General features: G+C 35.3%; 1 long non-coding RNA gene across 1 annotated transcript in view; it reads right to left on the bottom strand.

Moving 5' to 3' along the window:
- Positions 1-19541, bottom strand: part of LOC146992983 (uncharacterized) — a 186514-nt gene that overhangs the window by 86165 nt on the left and 80808 nt on the right. The window contains exon 2 of the long non-coding RNA XR_015039037.1: positions 13114-13209. This is a non-coding gene — a long non-coding RNA (uncharacterized LOC146992983). The remainder of the gene's footprint in view (positions 1-13113; positions 13210-19541) is intronic.

Here is a 19541-nt window from a genome sequence, read left to right on the forward strand (position 1 = left end):
TAATTGGATTGATCAGGCATATTTCCTCATTTATGTTGCTTACTTTCCGGGTACCAATAAAAGTCATATTTCATCCAGCGTGATTCAAAAGTTTTGGAATAATTTCACTATTTTTAATTTTATTTATTGTTTTTGATGTATTTTCGTATATTTTAGTTACTAAATTCAACAGAATTTTGTATGGTGCACGATGCTTAATTTGTACTAATATAACACAGCTTAAACAAAAGTACTCTCTCGTAATAATTAAACTTGATAAACAAAAATCATCTAAATTTAGAGCTATTTCAAGAACCAACTAAACTGGCTGATATTTCATCAATTATCAGACATCACGTTTCTTGGATTGAAATTTCTTTTATGTGGTTTGTAAGAGATGAACTGCTTTAGTAAATTTACAACAATTCCTTCTCACTTTCAAAACTGTACAAAAATTAATTTTTTTCTCAGTTATTTATAAATGTATTTGTTTTTCCTCCTAAATTCGCTTAACTCTAAAATATCTCAAATATCTCTTCAAATTCTTTTACGACTGTCTTTAGCTTTGTTTATTATTTTAATGCAATCAAGAGAAATTTTTTAAGAAGCGAGAACACTCACACATATCTGCATTCAGAAGACAGTAAGAATATCTTGATTTATGCTAGCAAAGAAAAAGATATGCTCAGAAATTTTTCATGTTTCCTGCTTCGAAAATAACCTAATAACTCTACAAGGAAAACAAAAACAACAATAAAAAAAGGAATACAATACAATTTTTATTTGGCCGACATTGTAGACTATAGTAAAACATGTAAATATTGTAAGCTTCGAAGTATACCAAAAGTATCTTACAGAGCTGCGATTACTGCTGTAGCGAGATCATGATTGATCATTAGTGAAGCAGTGAACAGTGATATTCTGGGAAAAAGGGATGCTCTATCAGGAGGAGGGGATCAATAACGCCACAACAGCCCGGCGCACTCACCTGTTCTTCTGACATAATGCCTCACCCGGCATGGGCCATATTCAGATTATTTTCTTAAAATGAACTTCTCTAATAGCGATAATTGCGCCTGTGGAATCAAAAGAGATGCAGACCATTACCTATTCTTCTGCCCTCTTACAAGTGACCTGAACATCTGGAAAACCACTAACCTAGACCTTAACTTCAAAAGACTTATAATAGCTCAACGCCACCTACATCCAAAAAAATCATGAAAATACATCAAAAGCTCAGAGCTTTAAAATTGAACCTATGCCAAGTTACACCTCAGAACAATAACTAAGCTGTCCGTCAATACTCCGAGCAACATCAACCAATTTCCATAACGTTTCAGGCCCACCAGCGGCCGAGCGGTAAAGTCGGCCGAGCGGTAAAACTGGTAGTTCGGTGCGAGGTTCGAATTCCGCGAATTGGGTGTTTTCGTGGTTTTCCCCATGTGTAACGTGTATACGAGCCAGTTTCCCTTAGAAAGTCCTCCACGAAGGCATCCCTCCCCTTAGGCAGATAGCCCTCGAGGCTTTGCCGTAATTGAATAACCTCAAAAATCCATAAGGTTTCAAAGTACCAAGCGTTCTGAGCTGATCTCGTGAACTTTATTTATGAACTTTGGACTCAAAGATCTGAGCTCAGTACAGTCTTATCTGTAACAAATATCCTTCCATAACAAGACTCAGACATTCCAATATATTAGTAAAATCCAATCCCATATGTTATCTACTTACATAACACTGCAAAAATTCCAGAGCAACGATCTCCAAAATATCATCTCTATTGTATTTATGTAATCCAATATTGTAAAAAGCATACTCAACAGTTTGTTTCGCCTAATTTTATGTTATTATCCTCTTTGCATAAATGTCGTAACTCCGATATTGTGTTCCTTAGGGAGAAAAAGCATACAGTCAATTCCAATTTTTCAAACTCCAACTGGCTAGTGTACTTTTCGATTTTGTAGTGAAGTCTTCTGGTGTTCCATATACTTTTACCTTTTTACCTGCTACGTTTTGGGTCTTATTGATCAGCGTATACGTTGGCCCGAAGCAGTACCTTTCAAATTAATAACAGTTAACGCTGCATGTGATGCTTTACTGCAGATTTTCTCGTGGACAAGAACACCAGATTTTTACCGTTAGTGGCTGTGGATGTAATTTTAAGCCAAATTTTAACTCAAGAATTTGTGACCTCTGCTCCACGATATATAGCAAGTAATGAGTTAGTGGAATGATGTCCTTAAGGATATGCTCCATCGTGTAATAAGGAAAGATTCTTCTAATTATGACTGAAAAATATTATTTTTATTATGGACATAATCGAGAAGTGCTCACTTATGCCACTAGAGATTCCTCTTTCAAGCTTATGTATGGTAAAGAAAGTCAAAGGATAGTTAGCAATATTAAATTCTATATGGGCTGGAGAAATTCATATTCCGTCAAACATTACAGGCTACTTTTAAAATTTAAAGATAACAGTGGAACAAGCTTCATTAACGGCTATAGTAAAACAAAAAGCTTATCAAGATTATTTTGAATCGGCGGTCATCATCTAGAAATTTTAAGGTCGTAGAGCAAGTAATACTAGGAGAACGTGATTCGTCAAATAAATTGTGTGCTAGCTGAACTGGACTGGGAGAAATTATAGAGCAAGTATTACCCCATTCTTACCATGTAAAACTCATTGACAGATGAGTATGATACGTTCACATTAAAAAATAAAATAAAGAAATATTATCTTAGAACACATACAACAAGCATTATTTTAGGTAGATGAAGAGATTTACCAATCCCAGTGTAAGGAAAATGAAACTCTAACCAATATTTGAAGCAGATAAATATTGAACATTTAAATGAGCAAAAACAAAAGGATTTGTTGCAACTGCTAACAGACACTCTGATTGATTTTCAATAAGCTATAAAAGCTATAAAGTGTTTTCGCGAATTCACAAGTAAAATATTTTGGACGTTTGGTTGGACCCAGTAAACACCATCCTGATACGGATAAACTAAAAGCTATTAAGGATTTGAAATTTCCTCAGACCAAAACTCAGCTCAGAAGTCTCTTGGGGTTCATGCAACGACTAGAGAGAAAATATTGATTTTACTGAACTGGCTCATCTGCTTGCAGAATTAACAAAGAAACGAGTGCTAGAGAAGACACTATGATCGATGAAGTTTCTTTCCTGTCAAATTCTTAACTTCAACTTACTACTTCCGGCCAGAACGTAGTTTTGGAATCACCTCTGAATACTTAATGAGGAGGAGCGGTATTTAAACCGCGAAGTCTACTTGCTGAATTAGAGAGAATCAGAGTTTCTGATTTGCGCGCGTCTGCCTTTTGGCTACTCTCTCTCTCTCAAAGCTCTTTTTACGCTTGGCCGTACTCAGGCCCTTGATAAGCTTCGTAATCAAATAGAGTTAAGGGGCCAACTCGATTAGAATCTTGATAGCTTCGGCTATATCTCCTTAGTTAATCTTAGTTTTAGTTTACTTCTTAGTCTCTTAAGTTCAAGACAAAGTGTCGGCTTTTATTGTACACTCCAAGACGGAGTTTTGTTAAATCTTATTGGAATAATAAAGGGTTAGTTACCTTTCTATCTTTTTGTTTCTTGTTACATTAACTTAAGCGATTATTCGCTAACTAGTTTTTAAGATTCGTCACTTTCTACTGTAACTGAGAAGTACACTAGTGAGAATCTTACCAGTCCTCCACGGAGGCGTCTGTAAACAGTGTAGAACAATTCAAATTTGAGGAGTAAAATTAATTAGGCCATAAAATGCCAACTTAAGCAATCTAACAATTAACCTTAGCGTTTAAGTTTAAGAGAAGCACTTAAATTCGTATTTAAGTGTGTTTATGTGACTCCGAGTTTATAAAGGTGACAGTTTGGGGGGAGGGACATTATAAACTCCATTAGGAATTCTTGGCCGCAGGAATAATTGGCCCTAGTCTTGATAAATTTGTGTATCAGATAATCTCAAAGCTTGAGTTCCAATTTTTTAAAGTTTTCAGACATTTTTGTAATTTGTATCTTTATATTGTCTGATTGAATAAAAAGTAATTTCTGATTAAACAGTAAAGAGAGAACTGTTCTTCAAACTTCTCCTGGAATGATTGGCGCAATTTTTCGGAGATCTTTGCCAACTTTCACGGTCCACGGAAAAATACATAAGTGCCAAACAATGCAATTAATACTTACTGTAAGGTTTATTGTGTTATTAAAGTTTACATATAACAATTATTTCACATACAATAATTATTTCAGTTGAATATTAAAATGTATCTATATAATTAAGTTGGTTAGTATAGTGTGTGTGTGTGTGTGATTATGGCAAAGCCTCGAGGGCCATCTGCCTAAAGGGAGGGATGCCTTTCGTGGAGGACTTTCTAAGGGAAACTGGCTCGTATACACGTTACACATGGGGAAAACCACGAAAACGCCCATGCAGCCAGCCCGTTGGTTAGTATAGAGACACGCATTTAGCTTTTTGCCGCATGTGAAACATTACACAGACCAGGGATGGCCAACCTGCGGCGCAGTTATAACAATGGCACCCGGACTTATTGAAAAATTAAGATTTGAAAAATAATAATATCACGTATATCAACGTCATCGATAGATACACACATAAACACATTAGAATAAACACAATTAACTCTTTGAATTTTAGTTTAGGTTTATTTAGCTATAGCGACACTCCGTCAGACTGCTGTTGAAAGTTTGGATTACCATTTGTTTGTGAACAAATGTTTCCTATTAGGAACATAATAAAGTCAAATTATTGTTCAGGATTAACTGATATGCACCTAAAGCACCTAATTCTGTTAGTATCTTCAAGAATTAATCCTGATATAGATGACTTGGTTTAAAAAAATAACTACATATTCAAAAAATTAATTAAGTAGTGACTGTTTAATAGTCATTTAGAATTAAATGCTTCAAATTATTCATTTTTATTTTATACATAACCTAACTGACTGAACCTTTAAAAATTTTTATTAACTATAAAACCCTAATTTATATGTTTGTTTTATTTATTATATTATTTTTTGAACTTCCACTACTCAGACTTGCATAAAAATGTACTATTTGTATCAAAATCCCATAATCAGCCTATAAATATTTTTTCACCATTTTATATTTTTTAATATGTTGGAAAAGTTGGAAATGGAGCACATATTTTTTTTTTTTCAGATAGTGGCACTCTTCGTAAAGAGTTTGGCCACCCCTGTACATAGACGCTGTTTTGCATTCATTAATCAAAAAGAAAATATAATTAAAAGTTATTAGAAAATGTATAAATTCAAAACTATTTAAAGTAAGTATCTGAAATATTAAGTATTACGATATTTGTTTAATTATGTATGTAAAATACAAAAAAATACGATGGCTTTGCTCTACGCGAACAGGCAACCTCTAATTAACTTTCCGCAATTTCAGGATCTTCCGCCTAGACCAGTACTTTCGAGAAAATTCGAGCATATTACGTAACCGCTCCTATAAATGAAGAATTCGCGCCATCTTGCGTCAAAGACTGCTTTATCCTTTATTATAGATCTTTGCTGCCGCTCTTCCCATTTGTCTCCCTTTGTTCGAATAGTATGACGCAGTAAAGTTAATCTTATATAGTAAATCACTATTTAATATGTAATTTTGGAGAACTTAATCTAAAAGAATAATGATTTGCCATTTGAATTGAATAAAGATATGAAGCTATAAATTTAAATCCTTCTGTGTCGTCATTGGACGCCGCCTTACACTCAGCCACAACAATGTCCGGAATTCTGATGTGACCAGATTGCTAAACTTCAGTCATGTGCCCGACTGCCAAAAATATTAGATGTATATACTTAAATTAATCGACATTAAATCTGAACTCATTACACGTAGATCATTATTTTTCTTCAGTGAAAATTAACATAATTTAAGTCGCATAATCTGGGAGGGTTACAGCCGAAAACATCGTGGCAAAAACATCGCAGACGAAAACGTCGCGGAGAAAACAACGCAAGGCGAAAACGTCGTGCTACAAAACATCGTGGGAGAAAACATCGCAAAGAGAAAACATCGCAGTTCTAAAACATCGTGGTACAGAACATCGTCGTCGAAAATAAAGCGGTTCAAAAACATCGCAGTTTAAAAACATCGTCGTCGAAAATATCGTGGTAAAAAATAAAGTATCTACAAATCATCGCATGACGTTAACATCGCAGACATGCTTTTTTCAGGCATGCTTTAATAAGTGTAAATGGATATTCCCATAATGATTTGTGAGCGCGAGATGGAAAGAAGGATAATTTTTACTTTCATATTTTTTATTAATTAATAAATTTTTGCTGAGAAAATAAAAAGGATACATAAGCATAAAAAATTAATGCAACTTATAGCACTTAATAGAATTTTAAACCGACATAGTTAACTAACAAAGGCCATTAATAAATCATTTTTATAAAGTTTTTATTGGTAACATTTCATGAAAAGTATAATCTATAAGTTACATTTAATTTTCTATGCTTAAGTTTCCTTCTTACGTTTTCAGCAAAAATTTATTAGTTAATAAAATATGTGAAAGTAAAATTTATCCTTCTTTACACCTTGCGCTCACAAATCATTATGGGAATATCCATTTACAATTATTAAAACCTGAAAAAAGCATGTCTGCGATGTTATCGTCATGCGATGATTTGTAGATACTTTATTTTTTACCACGATATTTTCGACGACGATGTTTTTAAACTGCGATGTTTTTGAACCGCTTTATTTTCTACGACGATGTTTTGTACCACGATGTTTTAGAACTGCGATGTTTTCTCTTTGCGATGTTTTCTCCCACGATGTTTTGTAGCACGACGTTTTCGCCTTGCGTTGTTTTCTCCGCGACGTTTTCGTCCACGATGTTTTTGCCGCGATGTTATCGGCGGGACACCATCTGGGAGTGTTAAGCTTTAAATTTTTTATCAGCGAATGTTAAAAATAAATCACGGAAGTTGAACGCGCATTTTCGATTGCTGTAAACACTCACAATTATTGAGTTTTGAACCTAAGCCTCATCTTTCTGGAACTTATTACAACATAGGTGATGAGGCAGCGATTTTTTCCCCACTTCTGAACCCTGGATATTAAATTTGTTATGGGAACGTGGATTAGAAAAGATGATTGAAAATAAAATATAGGCATCAATTAGTCGCATTGCTTTGAAGACTCAAACAAATTTATCTTGTTAGACAGAAAAGAACAACTCAGGTTCAAAATTCTGGCACCTTTAATTGTAATTAAAGAAATTTAATCTCGTGACGGATAAAATTCTGAACAAGTAAGATGTATGATGAAGCTTTCATATATCATCATTACTGAGGTATATTCTTTGAATGAAACATATTAAACCAATAAGCGCAGGTACTGGTACACCTGCTGTTCTACAATTGCAACTTTACATCTCATATAATTATATTTGAAGAGAGAAAATCAAAGAACTTTATCCTAAGTGATATCTAGTGAATTCTAAGCAGCTGTGGTATTGCAGGTTGCAGATAAATTTCTCAAAATGAGCCTTAATTGTACACCAACTAAATTCTTTCCATGTGAGAAACTAAAAAATAATCAAGAGTCTAAATTCAAACTACTAAATCATTTACGTCATCAGAATATAGAAGCAGGAAAGTGTTAGTAACTTTATTAAAGATATGCAAAAGATATTATTCCTCCTGATTTCCTAGAAGGTTTAGTGTAGCTTGTTTCTGCTTTCTGATGAGCTATGATTATCTTCAATGAGTAAAACTGCTCTGGCAACTTCCGAGACTTGGTCACGTTGCGAGACTGATTTGCAGAAACATGATCACTTTGCGAGACATGATCACATTCCGAGACATGATCACTTTGCGAGACTGATCACATTGCGAGACGAGGCTACTGCACAATAACTTGCTACGTGTTTTGAATTAATAAACATCAGGAACATATTCTACCAGCAGTTTTATTTATTTATTTATATTGGATGGTAAGACACTGGATGACCGAAAGGGCATAGGTTAAAAAAAAATATATCTCAAAATTAAAGGTTCAAATTTCACTCATAAAGCTTAAAGAAATTATTTAATTTATGGTAATTGGAGGAAAGTTACAGTAAAAGCTTGTAAGGTCACTTTGGAATTCTAAGTTAATGTTGGAAGTGAGGAACCTAAGAACTGATAAGCGAATAATCGCTAGAGTTCGATGACAGGAAACAACAAGAGAATCGAAATAATAAAGGGTAACTAACCCTTTATTATTTCGATAAGATTTAACAAAACTCCGCCTGGGAGTGTACAAGTAAAGCCCGCACTTTGGACTTGAACTTAAAAGACTAAGAATTAAACTAAAACTAAGATTAACTAAATAAGTATAGCCAAAGCTATCAAGGTTCAATTAGAGTTGGCCCCTTAACTTATTTTACTACGAAGCTTAGCAAGGGCCTGAGTACGGCCGAGCGTAAAAACAGCTTTGAGAGGGAGAGCGGCCAAAAAGGCAGACGCGCGTAGTTCAGAAACTCTGATTCTCTCTCTGTCTCAGTAAGTAACTTCGTGGTTTAAATACCGCTCCTTCTCATTAAATATTCAGCAAATTCCAAAACTACGTTCTGGTCGGAAGTAGTAAGTTGAAGTTAAGAATTTGACAGGAAAGGAACTTTAACTTAAAATTTAACTGTTAATAAAATTAACATAATCCTTACATAGCTTCCGACGAGACTTTAAATACTCGAAAAATAAAGTCTCAAAACGACCTTGTTTAAGACTTTGAAGTCTGAAAACTTACTCCAACTACACTCTTCCAACTTTTAAATTAACTAAATGACTTTAAAGTTTCGTTTTTCGGGCCAACTTTACAACAATTCTAAAAGCTAGACTAAAGCTAGGAAAAATAAAATTTACAATGTGTCCTTTCTGGACATTATATCTTGACATACATCTTCTTCCTACATAGACTCTTTATTCTGCTAGACTTATGTCAGGTCTTGATCCTTCCATATCTGGAAAGAAATGTCATTAGTAATGCATTTTACAAAACTTTTCTTTAAAATCCTAACTTTACGCTTTTAATTCATGATTTGGCCCTTATGCACTTTCATTCATACTACAGATTTATTTCACCCATGCTCTCCAGCAAATGTACTGAAATGAACTTAGGGTCTTCTATGTTGTGTTACTGCGAACAAACTACCGCTACACAACACCTAACTTTGTTAAATTTGACACACTAGACCTGCCAAGACTCCCTACACGAAAACTGTTTCCTACTGTAGTAAGCAAAAGCTTATATTTTACTTTTAAACGTGTTAACTGGAGAGCCTAACATTAAACACATATATATAAACATTCCATTCTTCCATAACTCCCATACACAGAAATAAAAATTTATTTTCTATGTCATTTTAATCTTTACGATATTTCAACACAAAGATCAAACATTTCTACATGAACATGAACATTTAAATATTTACACATCACTTTTGAATTCATTTTACATCAACAGTCATAGTTGCTTAATTACACTTTACCAAAATTTACACGAAATCTTAACTTTACGTTAACAGATTTTAGTATTCCAATAGTCTTCCGACTAAACTTATTCACAATTTACTTCTCGTAACTTGCGAGTTCTTAACAAAAAGTATTTAACGCTAGTAGCTTCTCGCCAAATTACTAACATAAAAATCTATGCTTACGAACATTTACAATCAAAATTTCGCTATCTGCGATTTAACTTTTCTAAACATATTTAGCAACTTATAACAAGATGATATAATTTGAACTTCAAAGAAAAATTAGCAAAGAAATTTTCACTTATCTTTTTCTGTATTCCTGCATCCTGTCATTACAGAACTGTTCAAATGTAGAAAACCTGATGACCTCCAATCTTCTTCTCGATGTTTGATGTTCCGTTCCGTTTAGTTCCAGTGCTTTCCTTTTTTTCCCCTTATGTAGGAATCTGGGACACTTGCGGGCAGGTTGTGGATTCTGGAATCCCAATTTCCGTTTTTGCTTCGGTGGTGCTATCCATCCTTCAGGGTCTTTGAATCTTCTCTTGGCCCTTCTAACTTGTTGCTCCGGCATGGTTGTGTCTACTGGTCTTTCTGGCCTTTCGATCTCCACGCTGGTTCTCTTTGGGTCTGCCTTGTAGTTGTTGATGCTGGAAACTCTGCTTTACGTCTAGTTTTAGTTCGTCGTTGAATGTTCTCCTTTTCTGGAACCTTGTCAGCAGGCCTCCCTCTTGTGGTCGATGGTACTTGAGTTTTTGCTGCATCATCGGTTCTGACACGTTGATCTGTCGCTGCTAACTTTCTCCTTTTTTGTGCGCTTGTAGCATTATTAGTATGGGTTTCCCTGGCCGAAGTTTGCTGGCTCTGCTTTCTTTTTTGTGTTGGGGGACTCGAGCTGTACTCCTGAGCTGGCGGGCTTCTCTCCTTACTTCCAGGATCCTGTAATAAATCCTGCAATATTTTAAAGTCAGTGCGGCTGTAATAAGGTTTTAACTGATCGATATTTGCCACCAGTTGTTGGCCATTTTCGGCCTTTAAATAAAACGTGGCTTCTCTTATTCTTTCCACCATGTACGGCCCTTCAAACCTGGGCTCAAAATTCGCAACTCTGTTTTCTGGTGCCGATGTTAACGAATATTTCAACTTAAGAACTTTTTGTCCCACTTTATATTCCAATTCCCTTCTATTTCTATCATAATAAACTTTTTGTTTTTGTCTTGCTATATCAGAGCTTTTAATTGCTTCGTCAATAATTTTTTGAACGTCTTTTAACTTGAATTCTTCTTGTCTTTGTTGTACAAAGAACAGCTTATCCAACGGCGTTGTGATTTTTCTTCCTAAAAATAACTCCGCGGGGGTTTTCTGCGTAGTATCGTGCTTTGCGGTTCTTAAGGCAAAACCTAACTCATTGACACAGCTGTCCCAGCGTTCATGAAAATTTTTCACATATCCCCTGATAATTTTTACAATATTCTTATTTACGCGTTCCGCTATATTCGACTGCGGTCTATATGGTACCATTTTTAGATGGCGTATGCCAAGTCCTGTGCACAAATTTTTAAATATACTACTAACAGACTGTTTTCCGTTATCTGATATTACTTTTAGTGGGGGCCCCGTATTTTAATATATATTTATTTAAGAACGAATCTGCGACTATTTTAGCTGAAGCTCGTTTAAGAGGGACTATTTCTACCCATTTTGAAAAATGGTCAACGATTGTTAAAAGATATGTTTTTATTTATTTTTGTCCTAGGGTAAGGTCCTAGCAAATCTATTCCAACTATTTCGTTTGGAAAAGTGGTCTTTATGTTTTTTTAAATACCCGGCCGGGCTGTAATTAACATCGTTTATTAATTGGCACATGTGACACGACTTAACATACGCCATAACAACTTTCTGTAACTGCGGAAAATAAACCGCTTCGCGTACCCTCTTTAGTGTTTTTCGTATCCCGAAATGTGCGGCAGAAGGTAGATCGTGCAACTCCTCTAAGATACTTAAACGTGGACTCGCTGGGATTATTGGTCGGTATTCCTGATTTTCATTAGTTACCTTTGTGTAAAATAACAATTTGTCGATTATTTCGTAATGCTGTGCCCTATTGAGAATAGCCGTTAAATCTATATGTTCAAATTGTTCAGGGTCTTCCAGGTATGCGTAAATATCTTTAAACTCTGGGTCCTTTTTTAATTCTTCGATTATTGTTTCACGGGACTCAATAACTCTTGTGGTGAGCATGGCACACTTGATTGTGTTTCCCTCTTCATCAATTTTTATTCGCGAAAGGGCATCGGCGACCAAGTTTTCCTTTCCCGGAGTGTGTTTTATAATTAAGTTGAACTCTTGTAATTTTAAAGTCCAACGTATCAAGCGAGGCGAGAAATTTTTTCCTGAATACAAGCGACCCACTGCCGCATGATCTGAGTAGACCGTTATCGGTGAACTTCCGAAGTAGACACGAAACTTCTGAACTGCTAATAACACAGCGAGCGTTTCTCGCTCAGTAGAGGAATAGTTCCTTTGAGTAGCATTCAAGGTTTTCGAAAAGAAAGCCATAGGTTGCCCATTTTGGGAGAACACCGCTCCAACTGCATAATCGGATGCATCCGCTGAAATTTCTAGACCTTGCTCGCCTTCTGGGAATTTAAGGACTGGGGCATTGATTAGGGCATTCTTTAGTTGTTCAAACGCGGTGTTCGCTTCGGCTGTCCAAGAAAATCTACTTTTCTTTCTTTTTAGCACTAGAAGAGGCTCAACTATTTTCGCAAAGTCATTTATGAACATTCTATAATAGGAACATAAACCCAAAAATGAAGACAATTTCTTAGCCGTATTTGGAGGAGGATAACTTTTAATTGACTTAATTTTTGAATCATCAGTCTCTATTCCCTTATTAGAGATTTTGTACCCGAGGTATCGTAATTCCTTCGCCGCGAACTTGCATTTTCTTGCATTTATTTTGAAACCGGCCTCGTTAAGTAAGGCAAAAACTTCTTCCAAATGTTTCAAATGTTCCTCTAATGTTTCGCTGGTAACTATGATATCGTCAAGATAAATAATTGTACTTTTACCTAAAACTGGCTTTAAGACTATGTCCATAGCTTTTTGGAACGTAGCTGGCGCTCCGCTCAAACCAAAGGGCATTCTTAAAAAGGCATAAACGCCTGACTTAGTTATAAACGCGGCCTTCTGGACATCCTCCGGCTTAACGGCGATTTGAAAGTAACCCGAAGTGAGGTCTAGGGTTGTCATGAATTTAGTCGAGCGAATATTTCTAATTATTTCGTCAATTATTGTTAAGGGATATGTGGGATATTTTGTTATACTGTTCAACTTACGATAATCAATTGCAAACCTATACGCGTCCGGGTGTTCAGGCGGTAGTCCGTTCTTTTTTTTACAAAGGACCACCGGACTTGCGTACGAACTCGTGCTAGGCACGATTATTTTGTTTTGTAGCATTTTTTCAATATGCTTCTCTATAATTTTTTCTTTAGTTTTGTCATATCTGTATGGTTTCGACCGGACTGGAGGGGCATTCCCAGTGTTTATGGAATAACTAACTACCTGACAAAACCCAGGTTTGTCGTTAAACAAAGAATTAAATTTCCTTACCAATCCTTCAATCTTCTTTTTCTCTTCCAGGTTCAAATGTTGTAGATTCAATTCCGGCATGGAAACTTCATCTTCTTCTACCGGGTCCATGTGCATCTGAAACGTAGAATTTTGAAAATTAAGATTTGCGCCGGATGCGCGTAAAAAATCGACCGCCAATATCACTGATGTGAGTAAATTATTCACGACTAAAAAATTAATTTTTAGGACCTCGTTTTTAATCTGAACATGCAGTGCGGTTTACCCCAAACATACGCACTGTTTGCCTTGGGCGGCAATTACTTTTTGTCCCGTCGCTTTAAACAGTCTGTAACGACGAAAATGTTTTTTGAAAAACTTTTCCAATAGGAATGAACATTGTGCCCCTGTGTCCAGGAGTGCAGTGGTTGGTACATTATTTACCAAAATCTGTACCTCCGGCATAGCAAGATCTTGTAGTACGACTGTATTTAAACAAATTTCTAAGGGGTCTTCTGTCCCACTCGGTGACCGTTGCCCCTTCTCGATCACCGGTTTGCGTTTAAATTCTGGTTACCTGCCGCCTTTTTTCGCTGATTTTTATATCCACCGCCCTTAGATTTATCTGCGCTCTTGTTATTAAACTTTTCACTTTTTCTCGTCTGCCGATACGCCTTGTACTGAACTTGTGGTTTCTTTTGGGGAGTAAATCTTGAGTACTGGCCAAACGGACTTGCACGCGCTTTCTCTGAGTTTCATCTACTTTGAAATTTCATTGCAAGCTGAAATAGAATTTCCAGCGTTTGCGGATTACGTACTTCGAGAAAATCTTGCGCTGACGGTAGAAGACGTGGCAGAATTATTTCAATAATTTCTTTATCGGGCTTTTTCCCGTATAATAGATTAAAAATATGAATTTTCCTTAAAATGAATTCCGTCAAATCCTCGAAACCGCCTTGGTATTTGCTATATAATTCTGATTCAAGCTTCGCACGATCTTTAACAACAGGGAATGCTTTTATTAATGCCGATTTGAAATTTTCCCAGTTATATGATTCAGATCCTAGGTCCCCCAACAAGAACTTTCCTATACTCCTCTGCCAGCTAAGGGCTTGACCTTTTAAGGCTGTCGTAGCGATGATCACTTTTTGTAGCTGATTCACAGGGTGTAAGGTGAAATGTAGGTCTAGTTGCTCCAAAAATGTCAGGACTGAGCCCTTGCCATCAAAAGTGGCTGTTGGTTTCATGGCTGCATGCAGCGTTTCCACGAGGAATCCAAACCCTTCTACTGGATTCGTGGATGTCGTAGGGACCTGAAAGGTCGGAGGGGGTCAACGTAAACTTCCCGGATTCTATCGACATGGTCCGTTTAGAATTCTTTTCGGGCGCCAATTGTAAGGTACCTTACTTTAGAATTCTAAGTTAATGTTGGAAGTGAGGAACCTAAGAACTGATAAGCGAATAATCGCTAGAGTTCGATGACAGGAAACAACAAGAGAATCGAAATAATAAAGGGTAACTAACCCTTTATTATTTCGATAAGATTTAACAAAACTCCGCCTGGGAGTGTACAAGTAAAGCCCGCACTTTGGACTTGAACTTAAAAGACTAAGAATTAAACTAAAACTAAGATTAACTAAATAAGTATAGCCAAAGCTATCAAGGTTCAATTAGAGTTGGCCCCTTAACTTATTTTACTACGAAGCTTAGCAAGGGCCTGAGTACGGCTGAGCGTAAAAACAGCTTTGAGAGAGAGAGAGCGGCCAAAAAGGCAGACGCGCGTAGTTCAGAAATTCTGATTCTCTCTCTGTCTCAGTAAGTAACTTCGTGGTTTAAATACCGCTCCTTCTCATTAAATATTCAGCAAATTCCAAAACTACGTTCTGGCCGGAAGTAGTAAGTTGAAGTTAAGAATTTGACAGGAAAGGAACTTTAACTTAAAATTTAACTGTTAATAAAATTAACATAATCCTTACTTCTTACAAGCTAATGTGATACCCTTTCCAGGTCTTCTAACTGTTGTTGCTTAATTATAGATGGAGTACTCACATGAGTTAATTTCAGTTTAATTTTGGTTGGTTTAACACATTAAAAAATACTTGCTTTACTTAAATAAATTAACGAATGAAGATAATAAGGAAAGGGTAAAAAATTTAATTCGAATTTAATTCGTTCGAATTTAGTTCCGAGTGATATGGTATTTAATATTCAAACTTGGTTTGATAAAAAAACAAGCCAGAGACTTTACTGTAAACATTTTCTCGTAACCAAACATAATTTATCTCGTGAGAGGAAGTGGATAATAATTACATTTGTAGTTAATTCAGTCAGAATTTCATCCAAGATTAATAAATTTGACTTTGTAAGGATTATGTTAATTTATCTAACAGTTAAATTTTGAGTTCCTTTCCTGTCTTCCTGAATTTCAACTTACAACTTCCGGCCAGAACATATTTTTAGAATCGAGTTTGAATGCAAATGAGGAGAAGTATTCAACTGTGAAGTTCTACTGACTTCGAAAGAGAGAACCAGTGATTCTGACTAGTGCGCGTTCGCCTTCTTAGGCTATTCTCTCTTAAGCTATTATCACGCTCGGCCGTACTTTAGGCCCTTGATATCTTCGCCGTTATTCAACATTAAGTGGCCAGCTCTGTTATAATCTTGATAGCTTCGGCTATATCTTTTTAGTTAAGATTAGTTTAGTTCTTAGTTTCCTAAGTTCAAGCCCGAGTGGCGGCTTTATTGTAAAACTCCAAGACGGAGTTCTGCTAAACTTTGTTGGAATAATAAAGGGTAATTTCACCCTTCTTACGTGTTGTTCTCTATCACACGAACTCAAGCGATTATTCGCTGATCAGTTCGTCAATAAAATTCTTCAACTTCAACTTAAAAGTACACAGTACAGAATCTTACAACTTATTGCTGGTATGCTGTAGTTTAATTTAAACGAGTCTTCCTCTTAGTTTAACGAACTTCTGAGTGATTCTCCTTTAAATCATTCGAGATTAGATCGTAACCTGTGAAAAGTTATATCCGAACTTATATACTGAGTTTAATATGTGTACAGTGGGTTGTATGCCAATTCATAATGGTATAGGATAAAATAGTTCAATGGAGAAAGAGCTACCTTTCCACAAACAGCTTTAAGTTGGTTTCCCGGGGTTTAATTGTGACCTACATCTTCTGTAATAGGCATCAAATAAAATTAAAACTAAATTCTTTTTTTTTTTCTTTCTGTTTTTAAATCACTACTTCGGAGAGAATTTTAGTGAACTGTAGTTTTACATCTGGCTCATTATTACAGTTTTACATGTGGCTCAGTTATACGACACTGTTATTAAATTTATTTGTCATCTTTAATTGACATCCCGAACAGGTTACATTGTGAAGAAGAAAGAGAAGACATTAAATGACATTCAGAAATTTGATTAACCTATTGACACACATAATTTTTGAAAGAAGGCCGATGCATTCAAAATTCCGTCAGTCAACTTAGTGAATGCTGTATGTCAGTTAATGAAAAGGAAACAGTAGTTGAAGCAAGTTGAATTATTGATCTACACTCTTCCCCTTTTCTCGCTTTATTATTCCCTCGGACATGTGCATAAAAATATAGCAATTCTCGTCCTCCCCCTCCCCAGATGATTAGGGATAAAAATATTTTATATTAATTTGTTTTTGGTTTGATAAAGGCCACGAATAATAAATGACGCAGACTGATAGATTTCATTTTATTCCAGTTCATTTATTTCCATACGTTTTTGAAACTGAGCAATAAAGAGCAATTTTGCTTTAACATGCGTTTACTAGTAAATTAAATTTAATGCATGCACTTGGGACGCTGAATTTGCATTTTATTGTTAATTTCTAAAATGCGAGCTACATGTTCAAAACTTCATTTAGCGAAATGGACAAACTTTTCTGAATTTTAACATGGGTGGAGCTCTTTGGGGAACGAGAAATGTGTATAATCATGAATCTATATTTAACTAAGTACATTTGCATAGCAAAACATGTAATTCTACTAGTAAGTTGAGTTGAAGATGTAAATCTTGAACAAAATGGAAATGTTTTTAACAAAGATGTCTTGCTTTCGCTTAATAGGATTTCGTGTTACCTTGCGGTCTCCCTCTGGGACCGCAAGGCAATACACGAAATCCTGTTTCAGACATTCCTTTAATAAATAAATTTCGAGAGTATAAATTGGAAAAGAAAACCATTTGTATATTATTAAATCTCTTTTACATTTGCTGAAAAATATTTCCAACTGGAATAAGCTAACTATTTATTCTTAACGATACTGTTAAGATAACTAAAATTCAGAAAAAGTTTAAAAAAATTATTTTGAAAAACTGTATTTAAACAGAAAAAGAATTTGTTTCAAATTTTGCAAAAATGCATACGGCCCTTAGATTTATTCACAGATGAAAGACATTGTGAAATTTTTCAGTTTTTAAAGCGAATTTCTTTAATATAAAAACTAAAATTTCTATGCAAACACACGCATACGCTTGTAAGCAGAGTTTAAATGGTGCCGGAGTCCACCGGAACCCCACTCCATAATAGTCCGCTTCTTAAATTCTTCTTAGTTTTAGGGATAAATCATAATTTTAGCAGGAGCGCACCAGAGCCCTAAAATAAGAAGGTACCAGCACTTCTTTAATGTTGCTGAACAACAATTTCATCAGAAATCTGATCTCGAAAATTTTATTTTTAATAATAAAATGGTATTAAAAATTGAATCTAATTTCTGAATGCATCCTGCTCTTTCCTTGGGAAATAAATCCTAAGATAAAGGTCGAGACTTTTATGGAAAGAAAAGCCCCCACCCACATGGCAAAGGATATTTCAAAAGTAATTTATGAATTTATGACAGCGAGTAAATTTTCCGTTTTTAGTGTGTTCCCGCCGAAAAGAGCACCAGCAGACTTTTCGAAACAATGTAACCAAAGACGTGGGATGAAAATTGTCACTTGCTACTCTTTTTTTTTTTTTCCGCTAACCCTCGGATTCGATGAAAATTTGTTCTACTGTCATATTCTGCTTGACAGCTAGAATTGTGCTGAGAAGATATCGTGGTCAAAAAATGTTTGACTCTTCTCTTTTCATACCTGCAGGTCATCCGTTAAAATTCTCTCTGCATTCTCTTATTGTTTATAGCATTTTCTGTATTTTCAGTAGTGACACTTTAACCATTTTGTCGTTTTCACTGGTGTGCTAGAAAGAGAATTGTTTTTATTTCTGTCATCCCTTGAAGTAGTACATTATATTCAGAGCTTAACTTAGCTGGACACCTGTTGATCTATTTCTTAATTTTTGTGTGAAATTGTTATTCCAGCCAAAACCTAAATAAGTGTAGGTCCATTACTTTATTTTATTATTTAATTATTTACCATTTATTTAATAACTTATTATATTTTTATTTATTTCCTTACATTTTATTAAAATTTGAATAGTAATTGTTTAACTATAATCATTAATTATTTAATTTTAATTGTTTAATTATTTTACTAGTCATTTTATTTATTTATTTATTTTTGTCCTTTCCTGACAGTTCTTCTATAGGGCTCTGGCACTTCTAATTTTAGAAATTAAGCCCTACTTCTAAGGGATTTTCTCCTTCCATATACCGTATGCCCTCATGTTGTAACTGAAAGAAAGCTCGGATAGTAATCAGGAAGACAGAAGTTAGAATCCCAGAGAGGGAACTGATAACTTTTCTTGTTTCCTCCTCCTAGATATAGTATCTAATGACTCTGCAAATGGGATATGGAGAACGTTAATTCGTCACCACCAAGATTTGGAGTCCGGACCCTTCTAATACCCTTTCGCCTTTCTGTAATGGGGAAGATAAATAATTTTCCTCTGCCTTAATGTGTGTTTTCGTAATTGAAACCGAATTCGGCTCGATCGGGAAGTCCGGAGTTCAAATCCCGTCTAGGAAATTACTAATGTTTTGTTTTACCTGCTCCGAGATAAACGTAGAGACTCTACATTTTATCTACAATCAAATACTAAGTTGAAAATTTAAAAACAGAAAATGCTATGGAGTATCTATGTATTTTAACTGGTTTGCAGCTATTCTTCTGTTCTCAGCATTAAGCTTTCGCAATGGCCAAAGTACATTTTACTGAACAAAATTTTATCAGACGTACCCAGCGATTATGAAAGCGAAAAAGACGAATGAGCAATATAACGACATAACCATCTTTTAAATACGGCTGTTTGCACAGGGTGTTCACGTTGGTTTAAAAAGATTGTTTACTCACGTAAGTAACGTTTAAGTAAGGGTGTTTTTTAGAAGCGGATAGCGATTCTGGGTATGAATCAAAGTCCAATGAAGATATTAAAAGGAAAAGGAAATTCATTCAGTGCAGCGTAAAGACGGGCGAATTTTAATGTGTTCTGCACACATATGAGCAGTTAGGCTTAGATTTTGCATGTGGTTATAACCAGAACATGCAGCAGAC

Source organism: Stegodyphus dumicola, chromosome X2, assembly GCF_044657685.1.
Source record: "Stegodyphus dumicola isolate Sdum_Otavi_A_Nest chromosome X2, ASM4465768v1".
NCBI lineage: Eukaryota > Metazoa > Arthropoda > Arachnida > Araneae > Eresidae > Stegodyphus > Stegodyphus dumicola.